The sequence below is a fragment of the Bufo gargarizans genome, chromosome 1 (assembly GCF_014858855.1).
Source record: "Bufo gargarizans isolate SCDJY-AF-19 chromosome 1, ASM1485885v1, whole genome shotgun sequence".
NCBI classification, from domain to species: Eukaryota; Metazoa; Chordata; class Amphibia; order Anura; family Bufonidae; genus Bufo; species Bufo gargarizans.
This window is the reverse complement of record NC_058080.1, coordinates 674,572,185-674,586,110: the sequence shown is the minus strand read 5'-3', so window position 1 is coordinate 674,586,110 and position 13,926 is coordinate 674,572,185.

Genomic DNA, 13,926 nt, shown 5'->3' with positions numbered 1-13,926 from the left:
CGAGTTCATAGAAGATGAGCGGAAGATTAGCGGAAATTAGAATTTTTTTTGTATTTTGTTTTTTCTTACAAAGTCTCATATTCCACTAACTTGTGACAAAAAAATAAAACCTCACATGGACTCACCATACCCCTCACGGAATCCAAATGCATAATTTTTTTTAGACATTTATATTCCAGACTTAGGGGCCCTAAAATGCCAGGGCAGTATAAATTCCCCATAAGTGACCCCATTTTGGAAAGAAGACACCCCAAGGTAATCCGTGAGGGGAATGGCGAGTTCCTAGAATATATTTTTTTTGGGCACAAGGTAGCGTAAATTTTTTTTTTTTCTCTCTTACAAAATCATTTTCCGCTAACTTGTGCCCAAAAAAAATATTCTAGGAACTCGCCATGCCCCTCACTGAATACCTTGGGGTGTCTTCTTTCCACAATGGGATCACATATGGGGTATTTATACTCCCCTGGCATTTTAGGGGCCCTAAAGCGTGAGAAGAAGTCTGGAATCCAAATGCCTAAAAATGCCCTCCTAAAAGGGTACTCATTGGAATTTGGGCCCCTTTGCGCACCTAGGCTGCAAAAAAGTGTCACACATATTGTATCGCCGTACTCAGGAGAAGTAGAACAATGTGTTTTGGGGTGTATTTTTACATATACCCATACTGTGTGTGAGAAATATCTCTGTAAATGACAACTTTTAATTTTTTTTTATACAAAGTTGTCATTTTACAGAGATATTTATCTCACCCAGCTTGGGTATATGTAAAAATACACCCCAAAACACATTGCCCTACTTCTTCTGAGTACGGCGATACCACATGTGTGACACTTTTTTGCAGCCTAGGTGCGTAAAGGGGCCGAAAGTCCGAGTACCTTTAGGCTTTACAGGGTTGCTCACAATTTAGCCCCCCCCCAAAATGCCAGAACAGTAAACACACCCCACAAATGACCCCATTTTGGAAAGTAGACACCTCAAGGTATTCGCTGAGGGGCATATTGAGTCCATGAAAGATTGAACTTTTTGTCACAAGTTAGCGGAAAGGGAGACTTTGTGAGAAAAAACAAAAAAAAACAATTTCCACTAACTTGTGCCAAAAAAAAAACCTTCTATGAACTGGCCATGCCCCTCACGGAATACCTTGGGGTGTCTTCTTTCCAAAATGGGGTCACATGTGGTGTATTTATACTGCCCTGGCATTTTAGGGGCCCTAAAGCGTGAGAAGAAGTCTGGAATCCAAATGCCTAAAAATGCCCTCCTAAAAGATACTCATTGGAATTTGGGCCCCTTTGCGCACCTAGGCTGCAAAAAAGAGTCACACATGTGGTATCGTTGTACTCAGGAGAAGTAGAGCAATGTGTTTTGGGGTGTATTTTTACATATACCCATGCTGGGCTCTGTAAAATTACAACTTTGTATAAAAAAAATGGGAAAAGTTGTCTTTTACAGAGATATTTCTCTCACCCAGCATGGGTATATGTAAAAATACACCCCAAAACACATTGCCCTACTTCTTCTGAGTATGGTGATACCACATGTGTGACACTTTTTTGCAGCCTAGGTGCGCAAAGGGGCCCAAATTCTAAAGAGCACCTTTAGGATTTCACAGGGCATTTTTTAAGCATTTGGATTCTAAACTACTTCTCACGCTTTAGGTCCCCTAAAATGCCAGGGCAGTATAAATACCCCACAAGTGACCCCATTTTGGAAAGAAGAAACCCCAAGGTATTTCGTGAGGGGCATGGCGAGTTCATGTAAAATTTATTTTTTGTCACAAGTTAGTGAAATATGAGACTTTGTAAGAAAAGAAAAAAATATAAAAATAATCATTTTCCGCTAACTTGTGACAAAAAATAAAAACTTCCATGAACTCACTATGCCCATCAGCGAATACCTTAGGGTGTCTACTTTCCGAAATGGGGTCATTTGTGGGGTGTTTCTACTGTCTGGGCATTGTAGAACCTCAGGAAACATGACAGGTGCTCAGAAATTCAGAGCTGCTTCAAAATGCGGAAATTCACATTTTTGTACCATAGTTTGTAAATGCTATAACTTTTGCGCAAACCAATAAATATACACTTATTTTTTCTTATCAAAGACATGTAGAACAATAAATTTAGAGAAAAATTTATATAGAAATGTAGTTTTATTTGCAAAAATTTCGGTCAATTTTGATTAATAACAAAAAAAGTAAAAATGTCAGCAGCAATGAAATACCACCAATTGAAAGCTCTATTAGTGAGAAGAAAAGGTAAAGAAGAGGTAAAATTCATTTGGGTGGTAAGTTGTATGACCAAGCAATAAACCTTGAAAGTAGTGCAGTGCAGAATTGTAAAAAAAAAGGTCTGGTGGGGCGTGGTTTGCTGGCCGAGCAAGATGGCTGCGTGAGTTGGAGCTCCGGCACTACATCAGCGACAGCGGGATTATTTATACCCACTACTTCAATTCCAACTGAAGTTAAGAGACCACAGTCGGTCCGGATGATGACTAGGGGCAAGAGGTCTATGAAAAACCAGGGAAAGCTGGATTTTTACCTCAGTAAAGGCGCCCCTTCTGAGGACTCTTCCCCTCAGCACAGCCAGCAAGGCCTTGATGCCCCAGAGACACGGAGGATTTCTCAGGTCGACACGATGGCTGACTCGCAAGACGCAGGGCCCGGTCAACTCCTACCTGCTCCATCTGAATCCCCGACGGGGTTTACACAGCCCGAAGCGTCCCTCGGATCTCAAGCGGGGAGCCCGCAAAAGCGCGCCATTGTACCGGCGCCATCTTCAAGCTCGCCTGAGACAGGCCAGACGCGACTGCAGCAGTCCGTAGAGGCACCGAACAGGGAGGTGAGTGACCACACTACCCCGGCCATACAGGCGATTACGACCGACGATAAGCCTGCATCCAGCAACCTATTAAAGGACATGTTAGTCCTTCTTAGTGAGACCATGCACAAGGACTTGACCGCCCTGGTCCGCCCGCTCCAGGCGGCGGTGGTGGCGGTGGAAGGCAGGGTAGATCATATTGAGTCCAAGATGGGTGATTTCGCTTCGTCGCATAACCAGCTCATCGATGCCCACAACGACTTATCCGAAGAAATAGATCGGCTCAAGGCTAAGGTGGTGGACCTGGAGGACAGGTCCCGCCGGAATAACCTTAAGTTCCGTGGGGTTCCTGAGGACATTGCACCTAAAGATTTAACCCCTTATCTGCAGAGCCTCATGACGGCCCTGATACCGGATCTCTCTCCTCATGATCTTACTTTGGACAGAGCACACAGGGTGATGAGGCCGAAACACCTTCCTAGCACATCGCCGAGAGATGTCCTGGTGCGGGTTCATTTTTTCCATATTAAAGAGGCCATACTAGCAGCATCCAGGAAGCTAGGCACATTGCCTTCTCCATATAGCCAAATTAAAATCTTTGCTGATCTGTCGGCCGTCACTCTTCAACAGCGGAGATCCCTTGCTGCCTTTACCTCAACTCTGCGGCATAACTCCATTCCTTACAAGTGGGGGTTCCTGACCAAAGTCTTGATCCATCACCAGGGAGCTGTCCACGTCGTCACCTCTTTAGAATCCGGGAAGAAGCTTCTGGACTCTTGGAACATTCCGATGGAGGTCCCGGACCAAAGACACAGCTCATCTGCTCCCCTGGACTCTGGTTGGCAACTAGTATCCCAGAAGAGGAAATCTCATCGTTGACAGGTGATCGTGGGTCCATTAATACACTATTGGACATGGTAGTGTCGTGCAGTCCTTCCTGGCCAGGAGCCGAGATTTGCCCTGACTAATGATTTGCGGCATCTTATGCCGTGTTTGTGTTAGTTTTCTTTTGGTTGTTATTCTAGATTTGCTATCTGAGTTATGCAGATCAGAATTTTCTTGTACGTCCTGTTATTCAGTACATGCGCATATTGGGATGTTCATAACTGCTACGAGATACCCTCATTTGCAATGTATCACATATTATTGGTGTGCTGGGCCTCCACAGCATAGTCTTCTTTCAACATGGTCTTTAAAGTAATCGCCATTAACACTAAGGGCTTGAACAGCCCATTTAAGAGGTCTATGCTGTGGAAGGAAACAAGAGCTCTGGGAGGGGATATTATCTGTGCAACTGAGACGCACCTGTTGAAGGAGGATGCCCACAGACTCAAAAATTCTCATTTCCCCCATATCTTCCATTCCCATTTAAAAAAAAAACAGAGGGGTGTGATGGTCGCAATTAGGGATTCAGTTGTCTTTCAGTTGTCCAGATCCATAGAGGACCAGAATGGCCGATATATTATACTGATAGCTACTATAAATAATGTGAAGTACACATTAGTATTCGTTTATGTCCCTAACAAACACCAATTGCACTTTTTGCGGAAATTAATGAATAAAGTGAACGGAGTGAAGGAAGGCTTGGTCCTCTGGGGGGGAGACTTTAATTCTATATCGGATCCTTCTTTAGATTCAACATCCAAAAATAGAGCTCACCCGCAGAGTCTCAACCAGATCTTATTGAGGGAGGACCTCTACGATGTTTGGAGGCTACACCATGACAGTGAACGGGACTACTCGTTTTTTTCGAATGCCCACCATACCTACTCCCGAATAGATATTTTCTTAGTTGATCGTCACCTCCTGCGAAATGCCACACACTCCTCCATAGAATTGATTACGTGGTCCGACCACGCTCCCATCACTTTGACCATTAGCGAATCTACTAATCGACCTCCTTACTCCCCTTGGCGCAATAATACATTCCTGCTGGAGCACCCTAAATACAAATCGACACTGCTTGAGGGTCTAGAGGAATTCTTCCGTATTAATGACGGGTCTGTATCAAACCCCTTCTCGTTGTGGAATGCCTACAAGGCTTTCATGCGGGGACTATTTATAAAGTCTGGTTACAGAGCAAAAAAAGAGAGAGAAGAGCGTATTACTGCTTTAACCCGACAGATTAAGTCCTTTAGAGTCTAGCAATAAAATAAACCCTTCAGACATTGTTGGGACCCAATTACAGAACCTGCGCCTTCAACTAAAAGACTGCCTCCTCTATCAGTATGAGAAGCGCCTAAAAGTAGTTCGCGCGACATATTATGCGCAAGACAACAAATCCGGTAAGTTATTAGCTCGTAGACTGAAAGAGAGATCTGTTAAAGCTAAGACCCCGTTCATTACGTCTCAACAGACGGGTAAAAAGATAGCAGACCCCCAGGGAATCGCAAATTCCTTCAAAAACTTTTATGAGGCCCTTTACAATTTGAAGCCACAAACTGGAACCCCCCCTCAAACAGCAGCAGTGGTTGACCAATTTCTGAGTTCTCTTTCTCTTCCTAGCCTCTCCGAGACTCAATTAGAGAATATAAACTCCCCTATTACGCAACAGGAAATCCTTGACGTTGTCTCTAAACTTCCCAATAACAAAGCCCCCGGCCCAGATGGGTTTTCGAATGCATACTACAAGACATTTAAAAAGGAACTTTCCCCATATTTATGCCAAATTTTCTGTCACACCATGAGCACAGGCGGTCTTCCTAAGGAGATGTTAGAAGCGACTATAGTTACCATACCCAAAACTGATCCCCCCGCAGACGACACAAAGAAGTACCGCCCGATATCGCTCCTAAACACAGACACAAAAATATATGCGAAGATTCTAGCGAATCGCCTAGCCCCTTATATACCAGTCCTTACCCACGCTGATCAAGTTGGATTTGTAAGAGGTAGGCAGTTACAAGATAACTCCAGACGTACCTTAAACTTGTTGGACTATATAGAGAGATCGAAACTTCCTGCTTTGCTGGTCACATTGGACGCCGAAAAGGCGTTTGACCGCATTAATTGGTCATTCGCCTTTGCAGTCCTATCGAAGATGGGATTCTCTGGGGCCATCCTGGCGGCTATCAAAGCATTATATACCCAACCTAGTGCTAGGGTGTGGGTCAATGGGGCTCTTTCAGACCCGTTTGACATTTCCAATGGTACCCGCCAGGGTTGCCCCCTATCCCCTTTGATATTCATCCTGACCATTGAGCCCCTAGCCCAAGCCTTGAGACAATGCCCGGAGATAACAGGCATCAAGATTGGGGACAAGGACCACACGGTCAGTCTATATGCCGATGACATTATTTTAACTTTGACTAATCCCCAAACATCTCTCACTGCTGCTATTAATATCATTTCCCAATTTGGAAACCTTTCCTTTTACAAACTCAATGCTTCTAAGTCCCAAGCCCTTCCATTAAATATTTCCCCTGAACAGGTAAAAACACTTAAAAATACCTTTGCTTTGGACTGGCAGGATAGCCAGATTGATTACTTGGGGATTAAGTTGTCAGCATCATTTAAGAAGCTATATGCCATAAATTATGTCCCATTTTTAGGAATTTTGGAAAAAGATCTTTCCAACCTTTCCAAATATGAGGTGTCTTGGGTGGGGAGAATCACCTCGTTTCAGATGTTCGTCCTTCCCAAATTATTGTTCCTATTTAAAACATTGCCCATTACTCCACCAAGTAGCTTCTTTAGGAAATGTACCTCGTTGATTAATAAGCTAGTATGGAAAGGACATAGGCCTAGGATTGCAACTACGATAATGCAGAGAGACAGGCGTCGCGGGGGACTGGGCCTCCCGCATATCTATGAGTATTTCTTGGCCTCGCAAGTCTCCCAGCTGAGGGAGTGGTGGATGGAGAGTCACTCCAAGCAATGGGTACAATTGAAGACAGCTTTGTCCTCGGTTGGTAGCCTTAAGTCTCTTCTGTTGGCGGCTCTCCATCCATCATTCCATCGACCCTCCTCATCCTCGACACTTGTATCCATGGCATTGGGGAGTTGGACCCAATTCCACAAATTGTGCTCTCCAATACCCGGACCCTTCCCACCCTCGGCTCCAATAACTGTGCTCAACCATCTAATCCCTAACATCTCGGTCTCATCCTGGGCAATGAATGGATTGGATCTTTTCTCACAGCTGTTTGTATCTGACACCCTACGTTCCTTCGAGTCCCTACACAAGGAATACCAGATACCAAACACGGATTTCTACAAATATTTGTGCATTAGGCATTTCCTTACAGCAAACGCTCCCCCTAGGCTTCTTTGTAATCAGGAAATATTTAAGATCTGGTCACTTGCTCCCCCATATTGCACTCGCCTCCGACCCCTATATAGCATGCTCGGGAATAAAGGGTCCTTTACTAAAACGTCTCCTTTACATTCTTGGGAGAGGGACCTGGGATTGGCATTCTCGGATGAGCAGTGGTCCTCAGCATTTGCCTTTATCTCTAAAAACCTTAGATGCACTTTACATTATGAATCCCTGATGAAGACTATGTTAAGATGGTATTATACCCCGGATCGCCTGTCCCATATCTTCCCAGGATCCTCACACCTGTGTTGGAGGGGTTGTGGCCAGAGGGGTACTTTATATCATATTCTGTGGTCATGTCCACTGCTGCATGGGATTTGGAGATCCACTTTCTCCTTGGCTTCAGATCTATTGGGTACCCAGCTCTCGCCGACTCCTGAACTAGCCCTCCTTTATATCGATATGGATAAATTGCCACGAGGCGTTAGGGTGGTGTTGGGACATCTTTTCCTGGCCACCAAATTGGCTATTACCCAAAACTGGAAAACCCAGAGTATCCCTAGCTTATCAGATATCACTCGCAAACTTAACTCCACCTACATACATGAGAGGATGTGGGCGAGGGCTGGCTGCTCATTCGCAGCATTTCAGAGAAACTGGAACTGATGGAGCTCTTCCCGGCTCGCTGTACAATCCTCTGATCTTATTTAGTCTGTCTATTACGCTCAGACCTGATATATTGTGCACTAGTATGTATTTGTTAGTCCCATGTATGTACTGAATGTATTTCTTTGTTTGTTACTTTATGATTTATTTTTGATGTTTATTTCATGCTATGTATTATTTTACCGTAATACGGTTCGGTTGGCACTGCCAATGTGGCTATGTGAAGTGCCAACTATGTAACTGTTCGTTGCTGATCAGTGTTATGTCAAAAAAGTCAATAAAAACGTATTGATTGAAAAAAAAAAGGGCTGGTCATTAAGGGGGTTTAAGCTAGGGGGGCTGAAGTGGTTAAAGAATTAGCTATCAGTATATTGGAAAAAAATCCACCAACAGAACCTGTTGGATCCGCTGTAGTGCCAGCAACACAGCTGGTCACCCGTGTAAAACCTTTACTTGTCGTCAGTCAGGCAACCCAAGCTCCTATTCCTTACGCAGTTGCCGCCCATACTGAGCAAGTCCAATTCCTGACTAGAAGTCTGGAGAAAGTTAATCAAAAGTTGGAACAGTGGGAAAAACCATTATTGCTGGAGGATGAAAAACCTGTGTCCAGAAGGTTCTTCTCTCCTGACTATAAAGAGACTTATTCCAGAAATTCGGACGGACGCCCTCCTGACCGCACTAGTACCCTTAAGCGGCCTATATGCACATACTGTCACAAGCCAGGACATTCTGAAGCAACCTGCTGGCAGTTAAATGGGCGACCCCCGAGGCCAAGGACCACCCCTCGGGAGGTAAATCAATAGGTCCAGAAGATCCCTATTGAATGCCAAGATACGTGGGATCCCGTCCAGAAGTGACACTTCAAATAAATGGAGTTCCTTTTGTTGCCCTAGTTGACACAGGATCCCCAGTTTACTACAATCCAACAAGCAGCGTTTGAAAAATACTGGGACCAAAATCAGCTTACCCAGCCCCCAGAATCCTGGCTGAGTCTCATAGCCAGTAACAGCAAACCCGTACCAATACTTGGTTATTGGGAACCTACCATTTAAGTAGGAGGAACTACACTATCTCATCAAGGCATTATTGTGGTACAAGTCAAAGAAAATAACAATAACCCTCCAATAGTCCTAGGAATTAATGTCCTCAGGAACTGTTATGTTGAGATGCTGGAAGCCTTGCACCAGTCAGTGCCTACTGCCTCTTCCGCTTCTAAGAAGGTAATCCAGCAAACCATCCGTGTACTAAATGCGCAACAGAGATTTGCCAACAAAAAAGGAGAAATCTGCTGTGTCCGCATCCGAGATAACCAACCTGTGATTCTCAAACCCAACACCAAAACCCTCTTGTGGTGCCGAGCTGTAGTCGGGATTCAAGGTCAAGACTACCAAGCCCTGGTGGTGCCTGTTGTTTTGGAAGATTATCCTCTAGTGAGAGCTGCAAGAAGCCTAGTAACCGTCTCTGAGGGTAAAGTGTCAATTCGACTCCTAAACCTGAGTGATCACAGTGTAACACTAACAAAATACGATCCCATTGCACAGCTGATTCAAGTTACATATCAAGATGTCATCAGTGTGGCTACAGATACCAAAGAGCAACTTACTAAGAAGCAGCACCCACAGGACCAAAATTTAAGCACCCCCTGGTGGGAAGAACTTCATGTGGGATATGCTTCAACGCCAGAACACCAATTGGAGGGAGTACTGAAAATCGTGAAGGAGCATCACCGTGCCTTCAGTAAGCATTCTACAGACTATGGAGAAGTAGATATCATTAAAACACTCCATCCCTACAGGTTCACACCCACCGATCAAGGAAAGGTATCTGCCTATACCACTAACTATGTACCAATCCGTAAAGCAAATGTTCCAGGAGATGAAAGACTCCAATATCACCAAAGACAGCCATAGTCCATTGGCTGCACCACTAGTCCTTGTCCGTAAAGAAGACGGCAACATCAGATTCTGTGTGGACTACAGAAAAATCTATCAAATCACTCACAAGGATGCTTACCCTTTACCACGCATAGAGGAATTCTTGACAGCTTTGGGATCTTCAGCCTACTTCTCTACTCTAGATTTAACCAGTGGATACTGGCAAGTACCAATGGCACCTGAAGATCGTGAGAAGATTGCATTTACCACCCCTATGGGCCTATTTGAGTTCAACTGCATGCCTTTTGGACTTTGCAATGCCCACGGAACTTTTCAGAGATTAATGGAGCGTTGCCTTGGCTACAAAAATTTTGAAACTGACCTGTTATACTTAGATGATGTCATCATCTACTCCAAATCTTATGACGATCACTTGAAACATCTAGCCGAAGTTTTTCAAATGCTCATTAAACATGGACTCAAAGTCAAACCATCTAAGTGTTATCTACTGAAGCCAGAGGTCAAATACTTAGGGCATATTGTCAGTGCTGAAGGTGTTAAACCGAAACCAGAGAAGATAGCCGCAGTCTGAAATTGGCCTACTCCTACTATGGTGAAAGAAGTGAGACGTTTTCTTAGTTTCTCAGGATACTACAGGCGCTTTTTTCCTCATTTTGCCCAAATTGCAGAACCAATATAAGAACTTCTTTTTTCAGAAATCTCCAATACCAGTTGAATGGAACACTGAGAGAGAAATTGCCTTCCAGCTCCTGATAAAGAAGTTAACAGAACCACCATTCTTAGGCTATCCAGATTACCAACAGCCATTTCATCTTTACACAGATGCCAGTAAGAAAGGCTTGGGAACTGTCTTGTCGCAAATACAAAAAGGTAAAGAAAGAGTAATTTCCTACGCTAGTAGATCTCTTAGAGGTACTGAAAGAAACTACCAAAACTAGGGTTCCTTCAAATTGGAATTCCTCGCACTCGTGTGGGCTGTTACATAAAAATCCAAATTTTACCTTGCCGCAACACCCTTCGTTGCCTTCACAGATAACAACCCGCTAGCGCATCTTAACACCGCCAAGTTGGGAGCATTAGAACAAAGATGGGCCTCACGCCTTGCTAACTACAATTTTACAGTGAAGTACCGAAAAGGAAAAGCCAATGAAAATGCAGATGCATTATCCCGTCTGCCGACCCAAGAAGACCCTACTACACAAGAAGATGTTTGGGAAGAGGTAGAGATGCCATCCTTCTACAAAAACTTCGCCCACCAAGACATTATCACCATCAAAGGGAAAAAGGTCCTTAACCTTCAACAACAAGTGGATCCAAAATCTCAAGTGGACAAAGAAAGATGGATCAAGCTGCAAAATGAAAGCAGAGTGTTGGGTGAACTGCAAGATTTCTTCACCAGCGGAAGAACACCAGAAAGAATCTGCAGGAGGAATGCTGATCCAGAATTGTCAAAATTATGGAGACACAGAAAACACCTCTTTATACAGAAGGGCCTACTATTAAGAAGGACTTTAGATCCAATTACCTGGGATCGTCTATACCAAATCTTAATACCACGCCGAGATTAGTGATGAGAGGCAGGTGCCATATTCGATTTCGACGAAATTCGCGAATATTCAATAGAATATTTGTTTCATATTCGTTGGAATTGAATATTTGTCTTTATTTTAGTTATCGCGATTAATATGCAATTTAAATAATCGCGTATTGCGATTTGACCTTAAGGCTACTTTCCTATTGGTTTGATATCTAGAATTAGTGAAGATGACGAATATGACGAATGTATTCGTCATATTCCTCAAAACAAAGATAACGAAGTATTCTCCATCTTTGTTTTTAGCTACCTATTCGTCAACTTCGCTGATTCTAGCAATCAAATAGGAAAGTTGACTATAGAGACAGCTAAGTTTAATTCGCTATGCGATTATATTACTTTGCTTTTTTTAAAAAAAATTGAATGGTTAAATACTTGATTATTATAATGATTCTATTTAAAAAAAAAAAAGAAGCAAAGTAATATAAATCGCATAGCGAATTAAACACAGCTGTCTCTATAGTCAACCTTCCTATTTGATTGCTAGAATTAGCGAAGTTGACGAATAGGTAGCTAAAACGAAGATGGAGAATACTTCGTTATCTTCGTTTTGAGGAATATGACGAATACATTCGTCATATTCGCTAATTCTACCAAGCCAACCTTAGTAAACCAGGTCCAAGTTGAAATCGCAATTCGATTAATTCAAGTTATAATAATCGAATTGCGATTACAACTTGGAGCAGGTTTACTATGGTTGGCCTGGTAGAATATGACGAATGAATTTGTCATATTCCTCAAAACGAAGATAACAAAGTATTCTCCATCTTCGTTTTAGCTACCTATTCGTCAACTTCGCTAATTCTAGCAATCATTTCAAATAGGAAAGTTGACTATAGAGACAGGTAAGTTTAATTCAATATGCGATTATATTACTTTGCTTTTTTTAAATAAATAGAATAATTATAATACTTGATAATTATTATAATTATTCTATTTATAAAAAAAGAATATAAATCGCATAGCGAATTAAAAACAGCTGTCTCTATAGTCAACTTTCCTATTTGATTGCTAGAATTAGTGACGAATATGGAGCTAAAACGAAGATGGAGAATACTTTGTTATCTTCGTTTTGAGGAATATGACGAATATATTCGCCATATTCGCTAATTCTACCAAGCCAACCATAGTAAACCAGGTCCAAGTTGAAATCGCAATTCGATTATTATAACTTGAATTATTCGAATTGCGATTACAACGTAATTCTCAAATCCGACAGTACATTCTAGTATGGAGACGTTCCCATGGTGATGGGGACGCTCCATGAGCACGGAAGTCGGCAGAAGCGGCAACGGGCACTGACTGGAGCAGCCAGGAAGTCAGGAATCCTAAGGACAGGTAAGAACAACTTTAGGGAAGTGGGAAAGAAATATATATAACAAAAAAAAAAATGAATATTCTAAATATCGAATTTATAGCACTATATTCGAAATATTCGTTAAAAAAAATTGATATTCGAATATTCGCGCTCAACACTAGCCGAGATGCAAGAATAATTCTTGAGATGTACCATGATCAATCGGGACACTTTGGCGTGCAGAAAACAGAAGCCACCATCCGTAGAAGATTCTGCTGGATCGGGATGAGAGGAGACATTGACAAATGGTGTCGAGAATGTTCCACCTGTGCTGTTAGAAGAAATGAAAAACATGACCAAAAAGCACCCTTGCATCACATTGTAAGCCGAACACCGCTAGAAATAGTTGCAATTGACCATGTGAAGCTGGAACCAAGTCGCTCAGGTTACACATACGCTATGACCATCATTGATCATTACACTAAATTTGTTGTAGCCGTACCTGTCAAGGACTTGGCCGCCAAAACTACTGCAGATGCTTTCTGGAAACATTTCTTGTTGCCATATAGATGCCCAGAAAGAATCCTTACAGATCAGGCATCTGCCTTCGAGTCGCAACTTTTTAAAGAACTTTGTACCTTTCACAACTGTCAGAAAATCAGGACCACAGCATACCATCCCCAAGGGAATGGGCTTTGTGAAAAAATGAACCAAACTTTAATTGAGATGTTAAGAGCAGTACCACCTGCTACAAGAAATGATTGGCCTACTCTACTGCCTCAATTGATGTACACCTACAATAACACTATTCATTGTTCTACTGGGTATACACCTTACTACCTTATGTTTGGCCGACAAGGTACACTACCTGCTGATCATACTTTGGGCGTACAAGTGCCTGACGCAATCAACCCTCTACCAAAAACTGATTGGGTGAGTGAGCACCAAAGACGTTTAATTGATGCACGAGAAATTGTTCAACAACGAATGGAACATGCTCACGAAAAACAACAGAAAGATTATAATCAATCTGCCAAAGCAGAACCTCTCAAAATTGGTGATCGTGTGTGGTTAAAAAACAACCATCGTACCAGCAAATTAGATAGCAAATGGGAGAGAGAACTTTACACCATTACTGCTATTCTCAATCCAGAGACTGATACCTATGAGATTACCCAAGACCAAGAGGACAAATCATGTGTAGTTTATCGGAATTGCCTTAAGTTGTGTCTCAAGGAAGATACTCAAGAAGAAACTACTCAAGAAGAAGCTGTTCACGAGGAAATTCAATTCATAACAGAGCCTGTAAAATCATCTGATTCAGAAGAATCCATGCAGTCTTTTGGAAGAACATTATTAGACTCTGATCCTTTACAATGGTTCTTAACTCCCTGGCTCAACATCTT